General features: G+C 43.1%; 1 protein-coding gene across 1 annotated transcript in view; it reads right to left on the bottom strand.

Moving 5' to 3' along the window:
- The window catches only part of GNAI2 (G protein subunit alpha i2), a 195,500-nt gene that overhangs the window by 172,913 nt on the left and 1,078 nt on the right, over positions 1-21,509 (bottom strand). The gene's annotated exons all lie outside the window — the stretch shown is intronic.

Below are 21,509 nucleotides of genomic sequence, written 5' to 3'. Positions count from 1 at the left end.
GTGAGAGGGTTATAACGAGCTAACTGATGGAAGGAATCCATTCAGACTTGCATGGCAGGCTCAAGTCTCCACACAGCTTTGTATGAGAGCAGCACTGTCACATTCAAAGCACAAGCAGTGATTTTACAGCAGGCTCTGCCTCTGGTCACCACTAATAGCCTTTATCATATTCATGGCATTTCAAGGCTCCCAGTTGGGGTAAAATATTACTTTCCTTTTGGAAGGGAACATAAGATTGCCGTGGGTGGGATCCTGATAGAGCACACAGACACAGCCTGAGGCAGCTGACAAACTGGGAATAAAAAGTTACACACAAACAAGTTCTACTTATTTTCAGAAGAACCTTCATTTTGGCCGGGCTCATATACAATGGTAATGAGCATCTTATAGTGGGATGGACAGGGCAGACCAAGTGCTTCCTTCTCTTGGGAGCAGTAGCGCTCATTGGTGCTCCCGCCCAACCTCAATTCTTCTGTGGGGCTAAAGGCCACATACATTCAGCTTGCTAGCCTGTGCCCAGATCCCGAAAGGTTTTTAGGCACCTGAAATCAGTGGGGATTAGGTACCTAAATACCTGTCAGGGGCCAGTCCTTAGTGACCCCTACAGCTGTCCTGAAACAGGTGCTTTAACCCACGCATTCCCTTGGACACCTCCGACAGCACAGCCCTTGTTTCTCATGTCGCACCCCAGCAGTACAGTCCCCACAGTTCCTTATTAACTGGCATTAGTCACAGTAGCATTTGAGTGTCTTGCAACTGTGCCTGAATTAAGCCTCACACGGCAAGTTTAGGAATAGAACCCAGGGCTCGCAGTCCAGTCCTATGTGCCAACCAGCCTGCTCCTCTGATCTGAAAATCCTCCACATTCAGTGGCCATTTGACAAAGAAGCAGAAACAAACAAAGGAGACTAAAGAGATGGATGGTAAGAGGTGAAATGAACCAATCACCCCCTCCCCCATCACTTCACTCAAATGGAGGAAGCGGGATTTGTCACAACAGCACAGCTTGATACTAATGCTTCCCCTTCCATCTCTCATGCCTGAACAATCAGCTAGAGCAACCGCTAACAAGAGCTAGTAAATGGGAGCTTGGCCTAGTGGCTACAGAAATTAATGGAAGAAAAATAACCTTGTCAGATATGTTAATTCAACAGCCACTGCAACATGGACACAACGGGAAAACACAAACAGCACGAATTTAACTAGAAACTCCACCTTCCAGAGAAGCCTCATCACACAAGAAGCTGAACCAAAAATGGGGGGGGGAGGGGAATTAATGAGGAAGATGAATTGGACTCTCAAGAGGCAGAATTGATCCTGCTCATAATTCAGAGCAAGCACAAGAAAAGCTGTTGCCCGGGGATTCTACATACAACGCACAGTCATATATTCCAATTCAGAAAAACACTTGACAGCCAAATCCAGATGCAGACAAATTAGTGCTAGCTCCTGATTAGAATCAGCAACAATAGAGTTATACTAAGTCTTCATCTGTGTCATGTGCAAGGGTCTCTTTTCCTGGTCTTGGCATTTAGATTGCCCCAGTAAAAGCCTAGCAGTGTCATAACTCACTAATTCTCCTCGTTTGCGAATGATCAAACGAGATTTAGCAGAAAACAAAAGGCAAGCCTCAACCCCTAAAGAAGCAAACCCTGTTTGCAATGGCAGAAGTATTTCCTCTGGGATGGCACTGCCTGAGGAATAGCCAGGAAAAAATGTATTTTCTTCACTTGATATGAAATTAGCTCCTTGATGCTTCAACACTTTAGCAAATGACTCTTCTCAGGCTGAAATAAAAACCTTGGTGAAGACACTATAGGGAATCTAGAGGGAAACTGCCTTTGCAATCCCTGTAGCAGAACAAACTTTTCCTCAAGAGGAAACTCAATCAAGGGAGTGAAAGTGTTACAGGGAAGTAACTTTCCCAGCCCCCCTTGGGGAGACTGAGCACTTCCAGGTTGCAATTTATGACAGACCTAGCTTTCAACATTAATTATGTATTATCCTTAATTAGCAACCCCTCTCTTTTCTATGTAAATGGTTTAACAGACCCCTCTACAGATACCATTTTGCTTCACAAACCACACCCTGAAAGACTGAAGGCAGCATGTTCCCTCCCCAAAGTACTGAATGCAGTTTGAAGAACCTCCTTGGCACATAAAGACTGTAGCCAGAGAAGCTCCCCCAATACTCAGCGGTTCAGGACAGGCATTCTGACAGGATCTACATTCATTATGTCTACCCAGGGCTTTGAGATCTTTTGATGGCTGAACAGAGCTAAAAAACGGCAGATTACGTGAAGTCAGTGAGAAGCATTCAGCCAGGCTGGTGAGGTTCCATTTTTACAGTTCAAAAGGTATCCGACTAGCTTCCCCCAACCCACCACTAATCTGAAGGACTAAACTACAATGACGGTAGCTCTGTTGCATTATTACCAGCAGGACAGTGGGGTGGGAGGAGGTATTGTTTCATATTCTCTGTGTATATATAAAGTCTGCTGCAGTTTCCACGATATGCATCTGATGAAGTGAGCTGTAGCTCACGAAAGCTTATGCTCAAATAAATTGGTTAGTCTCTAAGGTGCCACAAGTACTCCTTTTCTTTCTGTTGCATTATATCGGTCCATCAGCGCCCTGAAAGGAAGTTAGGGCACTGTGGTCATTTAATTGCAGTTGCATATTACAACTATGACTCCTGTCTCAAGGCCAGAAGTACGTGGCTGCAAGCCCCCCAGAGCTCGCAGAGAAAAGGTGCTGGCTATCAGATGAGCAGGTAATAAACCAGAGATCCTTCCTGCCCATTGCTGGTGCACGTTACAGGTCCCACAGTGCTTTTCCCCAAAGGAGACAAGGATAACCCATGTCCCAGCCAACATCTTACAATAGACAGAGCGCATGTTCTCACATTGAAGGCTCTGCAAGCGCTATCACTCAACACTGAACCACTGTCAAAACTTGCTGGAGTCAGCATTTGTCAGCACCCAGCTCTCCATCTGTAACACGCTCTGGGATACAGCACAAATGAAAGGAACTTGACACACAGCTTTGGGAACAAGGAGGCGGCCGGCTCATGACATTACACTGCTAGGGCAGTAGCTTAGTCACCTTCTCACTTAGCACAGCCACAATGATTCAGACCAGACAATCACAGCACTGGAAACTCTGGGTGCTTTTCAGCTGCAGCTCTGAGGTGGGTTCAGAGCAACCCACAGGGAGAGTAACTAAAGCAGGTGTTCTCAAGCACTCAGCCTTCACCCCCATATCCCACTTCGCCTCTAGCATTCATAATAGTGTTTAATATAAAAAATTGTGCATTGAAATTTATAAGGGCAGTCGCACTCGGAGGCTTGCTGTGTGAAAGGAGTCACCAATACAAAACCCCTGAACTAAAGAATTGGAGATCTAACTAAAACACCAGGCAGGTTCCAGAGAACTCCCCCAAGCGCAACTGAGCATGGTACAGAGCATTCAGATGGACCGGCTCGCTAGATCCCAGCCATAGAGTGCTCTCAAGCAGGACTCCTGGAGTTCAGTACGAGGAATAAATGATTTTTGTAGAGAACAGCTCTTCCTTAATAGATCTCAAAGCATTTTAGAGATGGGTCAGCATCATCTCTGTTTTACAAACGGAGAAACAGAGACACAAGGACATGGAGCAAGCCTGTAGTAGAGCCAGGAGTAGAACCCACATCCTCCTAGCTCTAGAGTCATAGAATCATAGAATATCACGGTTGGAAGGGACCTCAGGAGGTCATCTAGTCCAGTACTGGATGGACCAACCCCCTGCTCAAAAGCAGGACCAATCCCCAATTAAATCATCCCAGCCAGGGCTTTGTCAAGCCTGACCTTAAAAACTTCTAAGGAAGGAGATTCCACCACCTCCCTCTGGGCCAAGCACAGAGGACAAATCCCCATCTCTGCTACAACAGAATCTGGAATGGCAATGTCTACCCAGCCCTCCCCATGGCACGGGGAAGTCTTGGAGAGCAGGTATTGGCAGGCCTGTTTTCATACATAGGGAAAAATGGAATTTAACATCTTGGGGAAAGAACTAAACTGGAGTCAGAGCAGAACGTTCACTGTGTAGTTAGCGCACAATTATATTCAGTAATTCGATGTTTAAAATGCCATTCCTCAGATAAAGCTCTAGCCATTCACAAAAATCAGGGTCAATGGCTCCTCAGGATTTTCACAAGCAAAGTAGCTCCTCCCTCTCAAGCTGACATCACAAGATGGGCCACCAGAGGACAATGTTCTTGAAGCTGGAGAAGACAGACAGGCACAGGTCTTGCTCTGTGCAAGACCTGAAAATTCGCCAGGAGAGGAGGAACTCTGGTACCAAGGACAAACTGCACAGGGTATTTGAAGTTAGGCAACGTCACCAGCCCTGCACTCCAGCACCAGGCTGCAGTAAACCGAGTCACTAGAGAAGCACTGAGGGAAGCAACTGAGCACTTGACAGGTGATTCTCCTCTCTAATGAGCAGCCTGGGCCTGCTCTATATTTCCCCTTGTACACAAATGCATCCTCTTCCAAGTCAGGGTTAACAACTGCTTAAAAATTAAACACAATGGACCTGATTTACCCCAGCTGGCGCAGAGGCATTAAACACACACACTCCACCTGCACTGGCCGACTCCCCAAACTGTGGGGAGGGCAGTCAGTAGTCCCCCCACTCCCAATCCATTGGGATTTCTCACCAGAGGAGGGCAGCTTTACACTGTCCTGAGAACTCTAAAAGACCCCGCTAGAATGGGGTGCTAATTTCACTATGCCCCATCATAACCTAGCAGTGAGGAGGCTGCCAGGCCTTCCAGTCTCCTGAATCATAGAATATCAGGACTGGAAGGGACCTCAGGAAGTCATCTAGTCCAACCCCCTGCTCAAAGTAGGGTCAATCCCCAATTAAATCATCCCAGCCAGGGCTTTGTCAAGCTTGACCTTAAAAACCTCTAAGGAAGGAGAATCCACCACCTCCCTAGGTAACCCATTTTAGTGCTTCACCACCCTCCTAGAGGAAAAGTTCTTCCTAGAATCCAACCTCCCCCACTGCAACTTGAGACCATTACTCCTTGTTCTGTCATCTGCTACCACCGAGAACAGTCTAGATCCATCCTCTTTGGAACCCCCTTTCAGGTAGTTGAAAGCAGCTATCAAATCCCCACCCATTCTTCATTTCTGTAGATTTAATAATCCCAGTTCCCTCAGCCTCTCCACATAAGTCATGTGCTCCAGTCCCCTAATAATTTTTGTTGCCCTCCACTGAACTCTTTCCAATTTTTCCACAACCTTCTTGTAGTGTGGGGCCCAAAACTGGACACAGTACTCCAGATGAGGCCTCACCAATGTCGAATAGAGGGGAATGATCACGTCCCTCAATCTGCTGACAATGCCCCTATTTATACAGCCCAAAATGCCGTTAGCCTTCTTGGCTACAAGGGCACACTGTTGACTGATATCCAGCTTCTTGTTCACTGTAACCCCTAAGTCCTTTTCTGCAGAACTGCTGCCTAGCCATTTTGTCCCTAGTCTGTAGCAGTGCATGGGATTCTTCCGTCCTAAGTGCAGGACTCTGCACTTGTCCTTGCTGAATGCCTCAGGATCCAGACATTTTAACCCTTTGTTTAATACATTAAAGCTATGTGGAGGTGGGTTTACAAGTTGCCAAGTAAGGGTGGGACAATATCACTTTTCAAGGTTGCACATTCCATCTTCAGCCCGCTCCACACACACATTTTGTATGGGGTAACAAATACCAATACTGGGACAAGCCCAGTTGTGGATGCACCAATATGAAGTTTCTTTATACCAGTATAGCATAGTCCCCTTCCCAATAACTACACCAGCAGAAAGCACCTTTCAAGTGATGTAACTGCCCCCATACTAGGGGAAGATTTTACTGTTAAGTCTCTGTGTAGACAGCACTAGGTCAACAGAAGAATACTACTGCCTCCTGGGGAGGTGGATTACCTAGTGGTGTGGATTTTTCACACCCCTGACTGACATAGTTAAGCCAAACTAATTTTCTCATGTAGACCAGACCAATATCAGTATATTTAAAAGGCCCATCTTTCTAGTGTAGGCAAGTCCTTAGGCTCAGGAGTGTCAGAGATGTACCTTTTTATTTAAAAAAAAAAAAATGTATCTATGATAAGCAGAGCTCCTCCAGATGAGCTTCTAGCAGGAAACAAAAGTGAGCCAGCTGACATTTATTTTTTAAAATAGAGAAAACACATAGAACCTAAAGTTGTCTATTTAGACTTAACATTTACTAATCCGTTTTGATACACTTGTAAGTCACCTCCCCTTGCCAAGATCCAAGTTCACAGCTCTTTCCCGCATTGCTAGGTTCCAAAGCCCTGCTAGGCATACAGCTCCCTGCACCGCTATAAGCATTAGTGAGGCTCTCAGCTCTTGCAAGGTAAGCACAGAAACAAACTCAATGGTTGCTATTTTATAAGCCCCTCAGTTTGCTGTGAATTTCATATCAAGGATCCCTTCAGGTTCTAAATCCTAAAGGTCTTTTTAGGCTGCCTCCCATTTCTTCCAAATCCATCTTTGTCCTGGAGTTGAAAACCCCCACTGATCATGACCAAGCTTACTTTTAAAGGGACACCACATGGTTAAAAATCCCATTAAGAAAGCAGTTCGTTTACCATTGTCAAACACCACAGCTTATTAATGTTATATGTTCTCATTTACTTTTCACTAGCTTCAGAGTAGCAGCAGTGTTAGTCTGTATCCGCAAAAAGAAAAAGGAGTACTTGTGGCACCTTAGAGACTACCCAATTTATTTGAGCATAAGCTTTCGTGAGCTACAGCTCACTTCATCAGATGCATGTATTTTTGCTGTATTTTTGACAGTTAGGCATTTTTATCGGCTCACTACACTGAAAACAGACTAGTGAGTTTGTCAATTTCACTTCCTGGGTCACCAGCATAAAGCAGCCAAGGTTAGTTTACAAACATTGGAGGGGGGAGAAAGGAAACTTTCCAGAAGTTTCTAATGGAAACATTTCTGTTGGTTTTTAAGGTTCTATACATGCTTAGACCTAGGGAACCTAACTGTGGAGCCAAAACTGACCTGACAGATGTCCCTGTAACATCTGGATTCAACACAAAACAAAAGCACAGGTTAAACCTTTCAGTGTGCTCCCAGGGATCAGACTCCCAGTGATAGAACAACATAACTGTAAGCTGGAGAAGCATCCTGGGTAATGTTGTGAGTGCAACCCTCAATGCCTCAGAATTTCCTCCTTTGCTAACAGCTACTGCGAGGGGACTGGCAACAGGACGGGAGGGATGCCTGGAGCCCTCACTTAGGCCCTGATCTCAGAGTCTGGCAAAAAGACTTTAACATTGCAACAAAATCTGTGTTTAACAGAAGTTCAAGTATAGTAGGGTGCTTGACTGGGTGGAGGGGGGGGGGGGGGGGAGAGAGACGAAACTTCAGTCAAAGATTGCAAACCTCAGTGGCCTCAGGTTAAGCAACCAGAGTAGGTGACCTGCTTTTCAGAGCAGTTGAGGGCTTCCAAACCCCAATGGAAAATAGGGCAGCTGGGAGTGTTCAGCACTCCGAGGAGGGGTGGGAGAGTTAGGACCAATTATGTGCCTCCCTATGGATTTAGGTGCTTCAGGGCAAACACCTAAATTTGGAAACATTTTTCAGTACTACTACTGATGAATTTCAGAGCAGGGGAGGGGGCACCCCAGTCCGTTAACCATAGCGGAAAGTCACTCAAGTGAAATGCAACAAATGGACAGCAACACACACACAACCCACCCTAGCTCCACCTACTGCCCTGGGAAAACGAAGCCTCAGAGAGTTGCAGCCGGCCCCTCCCTTCCTCTATTTTTATGCAAGCCTCGAAAACAGAAGAAAAGGTTGCTGAGTAAATTTTTCCTGCAAGAGGCCAGTTCACAAGAGGTGGGGGAGGGGCCTCCAAAAAGGTCAGTTACAAACAAAAATAAAAGCCACACACACAACCCACTCATAGCCCCCTTGATCCAGGCACCAGGAAGGAACTGTCACATATCATTTACTCAGACCCAGTGAGATTACTGGCAAGGGGTCTGTTTTTTAAAGACACACCCACAGAGAGCTTGTAACTGTTCGTGTAGACAACAAAACAAAAGCAGCCACTGAATACAATTCCAAAAAATGTTCTGAAGTAACCAGATAGTGGACATTTCAGACTCTTATTTTTAAGTATGATTTTTATACTTGTTAAAAGATCAAACTCCACATACTGAAGACTACTTGTACATCTAATCCATCAACTATGTCAATTTCTCCCATCTCTCACTTTCACCTCCCCCCGAAAAGTTATGCAACTAACTGCCTAAGAGTTCATTCTTATTGTTGGTAGGACACGACATCTCAGCCAAGTTATCAGAGTGATAACATCCTAAGAACAGGATTGGTTTTTTTTTTTAAAAAAAGTTATTTTGGCATGCATTCAAACAATCAAGTCCAATATAACATCAGAAAGCAAATAAAAATTATAACAGGCAAAATTCTACAGAAAAATGTACGGCAGGTGTGAAATTAATCTAAGTAACGTATTACTGCACAATATTTTTCCCCCCACCCAAACATAGAACCACTTGCCTCACCACATGCTACAACAGAAAACCTTCACAATCTAAAAATAACTTGGGTGTCTGGGAGAAAGCCAATATCCACTTACTTATGGTCACTGTCATCTGTAAACAAAATGGACCAAAGACAACTCAGAACTCCAGAGTAAACTGAACTTTAGCAGCTGGGCTGGATTTTTCCTCCTCTCAACTCAATATGATGTTTTGTTTTAAATGATGGAACTTCATGTGGGGTGCGGGGGGGATAGAGGAAGTATTGCATTACTGGGAGACCCCAGAAGGACTAGTTTTAATTAAAATAACTAGAAAAATTCTCTGCAGCATTTGCCGAGTCCTAAAATCTGTTCCTGGAAAAATATACCTGCTGCTTTCTCAATCATAAAGAGTTATACTTGGCAGAGGGAGAGTGATAAAGAGAAAAATCTATTTAAAATCCTAAGTGGGAAGTTTAAGAAGGCTACAGTAGCTTGGGGAATGAAGCTGCCAGAAGATTAGAGGGACACCACCAATTTGAGATTTAGTCAACTGAAGGGAAAAAAAAGGAAAAAAAAAAAAAGACTAACATAGTTTCCACGATATGCATCTGAAGAAGTGAGCTGTAGCTCACGAAAGCTTATGCTCTAATAAATTGGTTAGTCTCTAAGGTGCCACAAGTCCTCCTTTTCTTTTTGCGAATACAGACTAACACGGCTGTTACTCTGAAACCTATAGTTTCAGGTACTGCACTTTACCCCAGAAGAACCTTGCCAGTTTTTTGGGATTTACAAGCACCTTTTCCTATTTTTAAAAATATATTTCCTCTCCCTGTTGCTGTGGAAAAGAGCCACACAAACAACGGACTATCCAGCTCTGCACTGACAGTTTGCATCTAGTCTGTTTCACTACCTTAAAAAAAAAAAATCTGAAAACTGGAAAGGGAGAGAACAGCTCATCAGTTCCAGAATCTTAGGTGTTGATATAACAGTAGCTCCATTCCCTACATGCAGCCGGACAGAAGCATGTGCCAGCTAACTAACTCTTCTATCCCAGAGAGGATCCCGGCTGCCACAGAGGAGAATGGGGGCTGTCCATTGCCCCACTCCTCCCTCAGACTCTTTTCTGGGTCCTCCTCCCCATAAGAAGAAATTCCAATCCCTTCCTCCACTGCTACTCATGACCTTCCCAAGCAGCTGCATGAAACTGATGTGACCAATAGTTTCACTTCTGCCCACAGGGTTCTGAGCTGAAGCATCTAAACGGTCCTGAATTAACTTCAGCCTGATGCAGCTTGGCAAAGCTCTGAGCAATAGCAAAAGTACTGGAGCCGTCTGCAGACTGAGGAAAGCAACACACACACACAGAGAAACGTTTCCTATTAAAAAGGGGATTTTTCAGACACTGATGATAAAATTTAACATGAGAAACAATAACTCAGAGGGTGTAACAGATGCAGTGGTGTTTGCCTGAGTCTGCAGAGAGCCTGAGACAACAGCTCTCAATTGCTTATGTCTTCACTGCAGAGTTAACTCCAATTACCTATACCCAAGTTAACTGAGTTCAAATGAAAGCAGCAACCCTGCAAACTAAGCAGTGACTTGCTGTGTCCACACAGGCACTGCACTCACTTATGGGTGGCGTTACGACTTCTAGGAGCACATCCCATGGTTCGTTGCATGGAATTATGTGTGGGAGAACTTGTCTGTCCTTTCTGGGCACACTGGGAAAATTGTGGGAAGGCACAGCAGAATTAGAAGTGCTCAGCTGGCACTAGCCTGCATCCATACTACAAAGTGGTCAATCAGCAGCTGACTAGATGTACTCACTCAATTTTGGCCTATATCCCCTCTCAGGCCAGCCACATAATTCAGCATGCTTGTAAATTAGGGGCAATACTTGAGTTCACTATGCAGTAAAGGCAAATCCTTAAAGGGAGGAAGCTGCCCTGGGCGTAACCAGCGCAGCAACACATGCCTGAGGTTGCAAAGAGCCTGAGACAATTGCTCTGAGCCCCAATTATGCCTAGGAGGTATGACATCTAAAGAAATCACTTGACTACAAGAACTATACTGGATGGAGACCATTTAAAAGGTAATAATTTAAAAAAAACACCAAGAACTCTTCAGTCAGGGATCAACCAGAAATTAAATTACTTGTTCATTTTTTTTTTTTAAATCACTAAAGAATATGTTAACAAAACAGAACAAATGTCACAGGACAGTGGTCTGCTACTGCTAGACAAAGGGTGATTCATTTATTTGAGCGAAAGGTTGAGGCATAGCCAAGATGTTTATTTTTACAAGCAGGAGACAGATATGCTGCACTAATACGTTCAGTTTCAATTACTTGAATTCTATTATTCCAAATGATTGATGAAGATACAATTATTTGCCGGATGGACGCTGGAACAGTGAAGTGAGGTTTTTCCTACTGTATCATTATGGAATAGTTACACTGAGATTGGTTTAGACATGGCTGGATGTGTGACTAAAGAAAGACAGCTTAGCCATTAAACAAAACCTTTAAGTACACTATACTTTTTGAACAAGCAAATTTCTGAATGGTAAGAAGAATTAAAACTTACTAGTGGCTGTCAGCCATCCAGTAACCTTAATGACCATCAGATTTACATTCTAAGGCCAGAAGGGACCACTGTGATCATCCAGTCTGACCTCCTGTGTGACACAGGCCAGAGAACTGAAACCTGCCCCCAAATAATTCCTGTTAGAACTAAAGCAGATCTTTCAGAAAAATATCCAATCTTGGGCCAGATCTACACTATACACTTACATTGGTATCACTATACATCACTCAGGGGTGTGCAAAATCCCTGAGTGATGCAGTTATACTGACCTAACCCCCTTTGTAGACAGTGCTATGTTGACAGAATAGCTCCTCCCCTTGACATAGCTACCTCCTCTCATGGAGGTGAATTAATTATGTTGATGGCAGAGCTCCCATCGGTGTTGGAGTGTCTTCACTGAAGAGCTGTGCTGCTGCAGTGTTTTAAATGTACTCCTGCCCTTGATTTACAAATTTCCAGTGATGGAGAATCCACCACAGCTCAGGATAACTTGTGCCAGGGGTTAATTACTCTCCCTGAAAAAATTTACACTTTATTTCCAGTCTGAATTTGTCTAGCTTCATCTTCCAGCCAGTGGATCTTGTTATATCTATGTATGCTAGACTGAAGAGCCCATTATGAAAGTTTAGTTCCCCGTGTAGGTACTTGCAGACTGTGATCAAGTCACATCTCTTTGTTAAGCTAAATAGATTGAGCTCTGGGAGTCCAACACTTTAAGGCATGGTGGACAAGGGAGTATCTTTTATTGGACCAACTTCTGTTGGTGAGAGACAAGCTTTCAAGCCACACAGAGCTCTTCCTCAGGAAGAGACCTGAAGAGCAGTTCTGTGTGGCTTGAAAGCTTGGTCCAATAAAAGATATTATGTCACCCACGCTGTCTCTCTAATAACCTGGGACCAACACGGCTATCAGCACTGCATATTATAAGGCATGTTTTCCAATCTATTCATCATTCTCCATTTGTGGAACTGTAGATCTCAGACCATCTAATAGAGACAATATTATTTAACTATTTTGCATATGTTCATGCCTTACTCAGCTGTAGGAAGTATATATATTGTATACACACACCCACTCATTAACTGTGTCTACAGACCAAAGATTTTTTTTCCAAAATAAGCAGTGACAAAAATCTACTATCTGATAGCAATGTTCTAGAACAGAAGCATAAGTTCTTTAACGTGATTAAGTCCATGAGTAGCACTGTGTATGTTTGATGCTGCTCTGCTATAACTAGTTATGTTCTCCTACTGGGTAAATGTGCCAAAAAATTTAGTTATCCTTACAGTAAAATTTGAAAACACTGTTTGGCACACAGTTTGGTTTGCACTGCCACTGAAATTAGCCTTGATGAACTGTTGAATTCCAGAGGTCCTGGTGGTTCCAGTTTTCTCCCATTGTTGTTTTATGACAACAATTACTATCGCTGCTCCAAAATGTTAATTCTGCTACAATATTCCACTACCTTCACAGTTGCTGGAGAAACAATGTCTCCCATGCTTCTGGAGAGCATACTTGGGCTGAGATGAATAGCTAGGGCCTTTGCTTTCGTCAACTCCTCGTCAGCAAAATACGTTTTTGTTTTTTTTAAGTTTCTCTGGTAAATGAAGCCAACTTTCACATCTGAACTGATAAAAAAAAACCCTTGGTCCACAGAGATATCAAAAACTTCTGGGCACAATTAGAGTTACTAAACTAATTATAAAGAAGCCATTAAGAGAATGAAATTATTTCCATCACTCCTCCCCAGAGGCAGAGCTTAGATCTAAATTAAAATAGCTCATACTGCTCAGACACAAAAGGGACTACCCTACAGGGAGAGCTTGCATGTCAGAGAGTCAAGGGCTGGTTTTCTGAGAATGGAAATTTAACAAGAGAATGCATCTAGATCTGCAGCAAGTAATAGCACAAGTGAAACTCTCCACCCTACTTTCAGGTCAGCAAAATTCGGCAACGCTTTTCTCTTTGGTAACAGGAGGGTATTTCTCATTGGCTTTGGAAATAGTTTCCAAGCCAGCTGAACAGTCTTTAGTTGTACTTATTTTTAGCTAAAGACTCAACCTTGGAACAAAGCTGCATAGCCATTTTTTTCTAATGCTAACATTCCTTAAGGAGAAAGATGGAAAGTCTTACAATAATTTAGAATTACTAACCAAAGTTTGTCTTTTTTAAAAAAACATTTTTCCCCTTGTGCAGCAATCTATTTTTGACACTAAATGATGGGCAAATTCAAGGGTGAATCCCACCAAAGGAAGCTTCTGGGACTGAGCGCGCTTGATTCAAAGCGGCCACAAGTTTTGTTTTGGTAATTTATGGCCCACTGGAATAAGCCATTCAAACACTAAAACTTCTAATTAGGGCTCTCAAGCAATTAAAAAAATTGTGATTAATCGCACTTTTAAAAAAATAATGGAATACCACTGACATTTTTGATGTTTTCTACATTTTCAACTTGCACTTTCATGATAAAGAGATTGCACTGCAGTACTTGTATTTGATTTCAATTACAACACAGAATACAAAGTGTACAGTGCTCACTATTTTTTTTTTTACAAATATTTGCACTGTAAAAAATAATAGTATTTTTCAGTTCACTGAATACAAGTACTGTAGTGCCATCTCTTTATCATGAAAGGTTTCAGAGTAGCAGCCATGTTAGTCTGTATCCGCAAAAAGAAAAGGAGTACTTGTGGCACCTTAGAGACCAACACATTTATTTGAGCATAAGCATCCGATGAAGTGAGCTGTAGCTCACGAAAGCTTATGCTCCAACTAACAAATTAATTGGAGCATAAGCTTTCGTGAGCTACAGCTCACTTCATCGGATGCTTATGCTCAAATAAATGTGTTGGTCTCTAAGGTGCCACAAGTACTCCTTTTCTTTTTATCATGAAAGTTGAACTTACAAATGTAGAATTATGTACAAAAAATAACTGCATTCAAAAATAAAACAATGTAAACTTCAGAGTCTACAAGTCCACTCTGTCCTATTTCTTGGTCAGCAAATTGCTCAGACAAACAAGTTTGTTTACATTTGCAGAAGATAATGCTGCCTGATTCTTGTTTACAATGTCACCTAAAAGTGAGAACAGGCATTCTCATGGCATCATTGTAGCCGTGAAATTTTTTATGATATTTATGCGCCAGATGCGCTAAAAATTCAGATGTCCCTTCATGCTTCAACCACCACTCCAGAGGGCACGCATCCATGCTGATGATGGGTTCTGCTCGATAACAATCCAAAGCAGTGCAGACCAGCACATGTTCATTTTCATCACCCAAGTCAGATGCCACCAGCAGAAGGCTGATTTTCTTTTTTGGTGGTTCAGGTTCTGTAGGTTCCACATCGGAGTGTTGCTCTTTTAAGACTTCTGAAAGCATGCTCCACACCCCGTCCCCATCAGATTTTGGGCAGAACTTCAGATTCTTAAACCTTGGGTCGAGTGCTAAGCTATCTTTAGAAATCTCACATTGGTACCTTCTTTGTGTTTTGTCAAATCTACAGTGAAAGTGTTCTTAAAACAAACACCATTGCCGAGTCATTATCCGAGATTGCTATAACATGAAATATATGGCAGAATGTGGGTAGAACAGAGCATACAACTCTTCGCCCAAGGACTTCAGTCACAAATGTAATTAACACATTTTTAATGCGTGTCATCAGCATGGAAGCATGTCCTCTGGAATGGTGGCTGAAGCAGCATACAAATGTTTAGCATATCTGGCATGTAAATACCTTAAAATGCTAGCTACAAAAGTGCCATGTAAATGCCTGTTCTCACTTTCAGGAAACATTGTGAATAAGAAGTGGGCAGCATTATCTCCCATAAATGTAAACAAACTTGTCTGTCTTAGCAAGTGGCTGAACAAGAAGTAGGACTGAGTGGATTTGTAGGCTCTAAAATTTTCCATTGTTTTTGTTACATAACTGTTTTATTTTTAAGTGCAATCTACGGTTGTAACTTGCACTTTCACAATAAAGAGATTGCACTGCAGTACTTGTATGAAGTGAACTGAAAAATACTATTTTATCATTTTTACAATGAAAATATTTGTAATCAAAAATATGAAGTGAGCACTGTACACTTTGTATACTGTGTTGTAACTGAAATCAATATATTTGAATATGTACAAAAACATCAAAATATTTAATAAATTTAAATTGGTATTTTATTGTTTAACAGTGATTTAAACTGCTATTAATCGTGATTAATTTTTTTAATCATAATTAATTTTGAGTTAATCCCATGAGTTAAACTATGATCAATCAACAGCCCTACTTCTAATGAATGTTTGTGTGAAAAATCTAAGCAAACATCCATGATTCAGAGAGGAAAGAAGGACGGAGAACACAGGGCACCATTTAAAATCAAGCCAACAGAAAACATTAGCTACTGCCTCCCTAACATGTTTGTTGGAGCTGAAATGGCAGATTAAATTTTCCAGGCAAGTGGTGCACACTGAGATTTAGGGCTAGTCTACACTGGCAGCGCTTTAACGTGGTTTGTGTGATCATGGCAGAGCTCTGGGAGAGCACAAGGGGGGTGCAGCTCCCAGCGTTGGTGCAGTGTCCACACTGACGCTTTACAGTGGTGAAACTTGCTGCGCTCAGGGGGGTGTTTTTTCACCCTGAGCAAGAAAGTTACAGTGCTGTAAATTGCCAGTGTAGACAAGCCCTTAGCTACACGACTATTCTAGTTTGCCAACGCTCTGGTGCAAAAGATTCGAGACAAGAGAAGCCTTTTAAGCCTGTTTGAATGCACATGAAGAGCAGGAAGAGAGAGAGTTCTGATTTGACAGAGGATTTGTTGAGACCTCAGTCCAGTCTTTAGCCACAACAGACAAAAGCCACCGTGTTTGCTGAAAAGTACTAATTTGAGCTTGTACAAGAAGTTGGTTCTCCGATGACTGCAGCTGCTCTCCCCAAAGCAGACAAATGTCCTGATAAAACGTGGTACTACCATCTGCTCCAGAGGCTCACAAAGCAATAGCTCACAGCAGTTTGATAGAGTAAGAACTTTCATCAGAGCACAGCTTGTGTTTTTTTTGTTTGTTTGTTTGTTTTTTTTTTGGGGGGGGGGGATCCATCTACAGTGGAATGTTAAGGAGTAAGTAGGTAAACTGAGTATTAGAACCATACCGGTATCACTTTGTAAAGACAGCAAACCTGGTGAAAAAACAAATCCAGACTTCAGAGCTATTGGTACTAGAAGGCTTACATCCATTTTCCCCTCAAACAACCAACAATAATGATCTCATACCACAGGCGTTTCCCTTGACTTATCTTTAATGTACATATAATACATCTGCCATTACCAGCCTGCCTGGGACAGTCCATCTGCAAGCATCACTTAGACATGCATACTTTCAGCCTTGCAATGAGGAACATCTTCTAGCATACAACTAACAGACCAAACGTCAGATTCTCTTCACCACTCATTTCATCAAGGTCAAGCCAGTTTTCATCTTGAAAGTGCTTGCTAAGTCCCAGGGACTCCTCAGCTATACAGTCACTCTTCAAAAGTCTATTAAAATTCGTGCTTGTTATACGAATTTACTGATGAGATTCACCCTGTTGTAACTGACCCGAAATTGACAACTGTGCTCAGAAATTACAAAGTTAACATTACCATTAGTCACAATCTAGGAAGTAAGGTGTCTTACTGCTGTTCTCAGTAAAGAGCAATCTGTTTGTGCAATGCCTTCAAATTAATTTGAAAGTATTTTGCAGACATGTCTCAGCTTAAATATAGGGCAATAATGACTCAAGTCTTCAGCACTATTTACACTTGAACAGCTGCTAGAAAGAAAAATTGTCTTGCTCTACTTTTGAATTTAGATCCCCACACCAAGATCAGAATTGTATTTTGTAAATACTCTCCACTTCAGAAGTCAAAGATCATTTGTATGCTTCCCTTCCTCCCACCTCCCATCCTTTCCAACATAAAGATACAATTTGGGAATAAATAATTCATTCCACAATGGACATCCAAAACCAAGCACTGTACATACAGCATGACAGAGGGCAGAATACACACATTCATCCTCCACTCAAAGCTGCCAAGACATTTTCTTCCCTTTAATTTTGTAGCCAACAGGTAGCACTCAAAAACAGATTGTCATTTTGGCAGCAATCCTGCAAATGTGACAGCCAACATCTTGGCCAATACACCAGGGACTGAACTGGGTACCTCCAGGGATAAAAACAGGAGATTTTACAGCTTGAGCTACAGAGCCAAGGCTACCTAGCTAGGGGCTGCAACAACTCAGATCCTCAGTGACAGGCATGGGGGAGTGAGGGGGGCATGGGACATGACCTGTAACACACATACTGGACTAGCCCTTACACCAATGCGTGCCCTGATGCTTAACTTTACATATCAGTAGTTCTACTAACTCCAACAGCAGTCATTGTGTGAATAAAGTGAAGCACATGAATAAGTGCTTGCAGGATGGAGGCCTTTGTTACTAAATAAGTTACTTTAAACAGCCACAGCAAAGGACATGGCTACAGCCCCACCTAAACTGAGAAAACATACAGTAGTGAAGCATACAGAATATTATTACCTGTAAATTAACCATGTGCATCATTTGCATTTTGAAAATCTCATGCCCTTGTTTCACATTTAATATTCAGTGCAAAAGTGATTATCCAAAAAAAACCATTTGCTGCGAGTATCCATTTCAGCTAGAGAATTTTACCAAAGCTAGCAAAAATGATACAGTAGCGCTCTACAAACAGGTTTCCTGTTGTCTTTACTCTAACACAGGTGGAAATCCAAATCCAAAAGGTGTGTCGACCTTGTAAGTTATTTTTAGTTTATGGGTGAAGCTGCTGCCCTCTGCCTTATTTATCCAGTGAATTCACCTAGCCAGCTGTAAATCCACAGGCTATCACAAGCATGTTTATGTTACAAATTATGCAGGCCAACAGATGCTAGACTCATACAAAAGAAAATTCACTGGGGGGGTTGGAAGAGAGAGAGAGAGTCAAGCATGGGTTTTTGTTTTGCTAATAAAAGTAATACAGGCACCTCATTCTGCAGCTTTATTATTAAATATTTAGGAGTTATGGGGAGCAGGGGGTTTAAAGAGGCTACAAGAAACAATGTTTTAGTGATGCTGCTTTACTTGACTCATTTATTTCTAAAGGGGAAAAAAAGATGCAAGACTAGGCCTGGATCCTTCACACCCAAAAATAAGGTTACATCAATACGTGTAGGACTTCTCCCCACCTAAGTCCCCAATCCTGTAAACAGATCCCCATACCTGCACAGAGCCCCATTTAAGTCAATGGAGCTACTCTGGTGTCTACCCACATAGATCCTGATTGCAGGATCAGGGCCTAAAATATTAATAGTATTAAGAAATCTTGCATTCCAGTTGGTCAGTCCTGATATCATCAGCACATCACACCAACACAGGAATCTGATCTAATTTGTTTACTGAAATCCTTCTAAAAAAGCATCAGTGTATCTGCACTGTCTTCAAATAAGCCCACGGACTTTCCTAGCGGGAGTACATACGTTGTTGGCACTTAACCAATATTAAATAAGTCAAGAAGTCACTGTTATTTTATCAACACAATGCTGTATTGACTAGAGCTGCTCAGATGTTAATTATGTAGTTATTAATGCAAGGTTGTGTTTAAAGAAATGAGCCTGCCTGATTTCATCATTGCTTCCTGCCACTGTTTCCTCTATTTAAAAAATCCACAAGACAGACATTTTCTCAACTGCTGTGCCATCACATGCTTCTCTCCTTCCATCCTATGTCTCCTAATTATCTCTTGTCCGAATCCACCCCACATCTTCCAGTTTACCACCCCATCTGGGCTTCCCCACACTGTGTGGGAGTATCACATAATATGGCATTTAAAAGGCTAAATGAGGAATTGCTCTTCCTGGGAATTTCAGAAGCAGAATAAAATCCAGTTAGGAGGTCATTTAAAATTTTTTAAAAAATCTGCTTTCTTCCCCAAAGCCAAAGGACAGAGAGCAGAGATGTCCGAGTTTTATGTCTGTAAAGTGCTTTGAACACAGCAAGTGGTATGCAAACACATTATCATTCTCATCATCATCAGATGTCCATAAGGCACAAATCTTCAATTTGGATTAGAGCTTCATTAAAAGACGGGCAGAACACGTGGAAAAATATTTGAGGAGCAGTAAACACAGGCTGGACTGGTGCAAAGTTTGCTACTGAACTAAACAAATAAGAGCATCCAGTATCCACACATACTGGATCCACATTGCTGCTTCTTGTCAGGGTATGCTTTCCACCATTCAAGTCACACTAAGGGCTGCAGAAAACACTTTCTTTCAATACCCTGCTACCTTGGCACTGAAGATCAATTTACTTCCTCTCCCGCCTCAAAAAAAAAAAAAAAGTGGGGGTATTTGGGAAAAAGAAAAGCAAGAAAATTTGAGGATTTGAAATAGATGTTTACTTTCCTAGGTTACGGGGCCCCATGATGAGCTCAGAGAAAGGAGGGAAGAGAGAAATAGTGCGGAACACTGCTGAATGCTAAAAGCATAAAGCGACTGACAGAGCCCTTTGACCAGTAACCTGGGACTGCAGACACAAAGCTACCCACCCAGCTCACTCTGTGCATCTCCTGGAAGGAGATGAGCACACCATCTGGTCTCAGTCAGAATGCAAGGGGTTTCAAAAAGGGGAGACTAAGAATCAACAAAAAGCAGTTCCGCCCCCAAATCAAGCAGGATGAAAGTGTTTTCAATTTCCCCCCTCACAAGTTCCATCACCCTGAGCAGCAGCTGTCTCCAACTCTCCTCCCAAACAATCCATCCCCAGCCACAGTTGACAGGGATCCTAACTCTTCTCCATCATCATCTGTATGGATGTGGGAGGGGGCATGGGCACCCTCAAAGCTCTCCCCTCCATACATTTACTCCGCAGAGTGGCTGGAAAACACAAGGCAGGGTGTATAGCTGTACAAGGGCAGAGTTCTGTAACTGGCAGGGGGTATTTGGGAAGGTGCATGCGAATGGGTGCAGCTGAAGAACATGTTTGGAGGGGATGTGGTAGCTGGAGTGTGGACATGGCTTCAGGGAGGGTGGTGGCTTTGGACGGGATGGGGTGTTTCAGAATGTGGAAATGTTGGGCTGACAGAGGAATGGGGATTCTTTGCAGATACATGGACAGCTGGGGCTGTGGAGATGAGGGGTTGGCCTTTCCAGAGGAAAAGGGTAGCTGAAGGGAGGGAGTGGAGTAGTAGGCAGTTTGGGGGAGGAATGGAAGGGTTTCATTCGGGGGATCTCTGGGGGAAGATGCGGAGAGGGTGTTCACAGAAGTTTGTACAGGAATTTGTAGGGAAGGATAGGAGTTTGTATTTAATGAGGGTGGGGAGCTTAATTGAGGGGTAGTGAAGAAAGCTGTGAGAGACACTTGGCAGTTGGGGTACATGTAGGGCTGAGGTACATGCCTCCATATGCCATACATAGGCGCCCAGGGTATATGGGGCTGAGAAAGAGGTGGGGGCCTGTGGTATCTGAGGATTGGAACAGAGGGTTTTCATCTACAGTGGGGCTTATGGTATCTAGGGAGAAGTAGAGGTATCTGGGAGGACTGTCATGTATGGGGGTGGAGGCTCGAGTTGTATTTAGCGGGGTCTGTTATATGGGGGTGTTACTAGGGAGTCTGTTTCAGAGTAACAGCCGTGTTAGTCTGTATTCGCAAAAAGAAAAGGAGTACTTGTGGCACCTTAGAGACTAACCAATTTATTTGAGCATGAGCTTTCGTGAGCCACAGCTCACTTCATTGGCATCCGATGAAGTGAGCTGTGGCTCACAAAAGCTCATGCTCAAATAAATTGGTTAGTCTCTAAGGTGCCACAAGTACTCCTTTTCTTTTTAGGGAGTCTGTGATATAAAAGATGTGTGGATTGTGGCATAAGGGGTGTCAGTGTATGTAAGGGGGTCGTGGGTTCAATGGTCTGTGCAATGGTGTATTGAGAGAGTCTGGGTGGGTGGGATTTACTGAGGGTGTATATTAGGGGAGCTGTATGGGATGTAGGCTGTACCCAGGGGGGTATATCATAGGGTTGCTGGGGTGTACGTAGGCAGCCTGGGAATGCAGTCTGGAGGTCTTGGAGTGTCTCTGGGGTGCAACATAGGGGAGTGCAGGAAGCCAGTAGGGGGCTCTTTGGGAGGGTGCACTGGGCTGTACCTTGGGGTCTGCTAAGCAGGTCACTGGATGGGACAGGCTAAAAGTATGCAGGGTCTCAAAAGGCCCTTGAGAACCACGGAGGGGGGTGTTCTGTGGGAGGTAGCAGACTGGGGGGGGCTCTCAGACGCTGGAGAATCCCAGGAGTGTAACCGAGAGTTCTC

The sequence above is a fragment of the Lepidochelys kempii genome, chromosome 7, assembly GCF_965140285.1.
Source record: "Lepidochelys kempii isolate rLepKem1 chromosome 7, rLepKem1.hap1, whole genome shotgun sequence".
Taxonomy (NCBI): Eukaryota; Metazoa; Chordata; order Testudines; family Cheloniidae; genus Lepidochelys; species Lepidochelys kempii.
The sequence above is the reverse complement of the archived record's forward strand: the minus strand, read 5'-3'. Positions and strand labels throughout refer to the sequence as shown.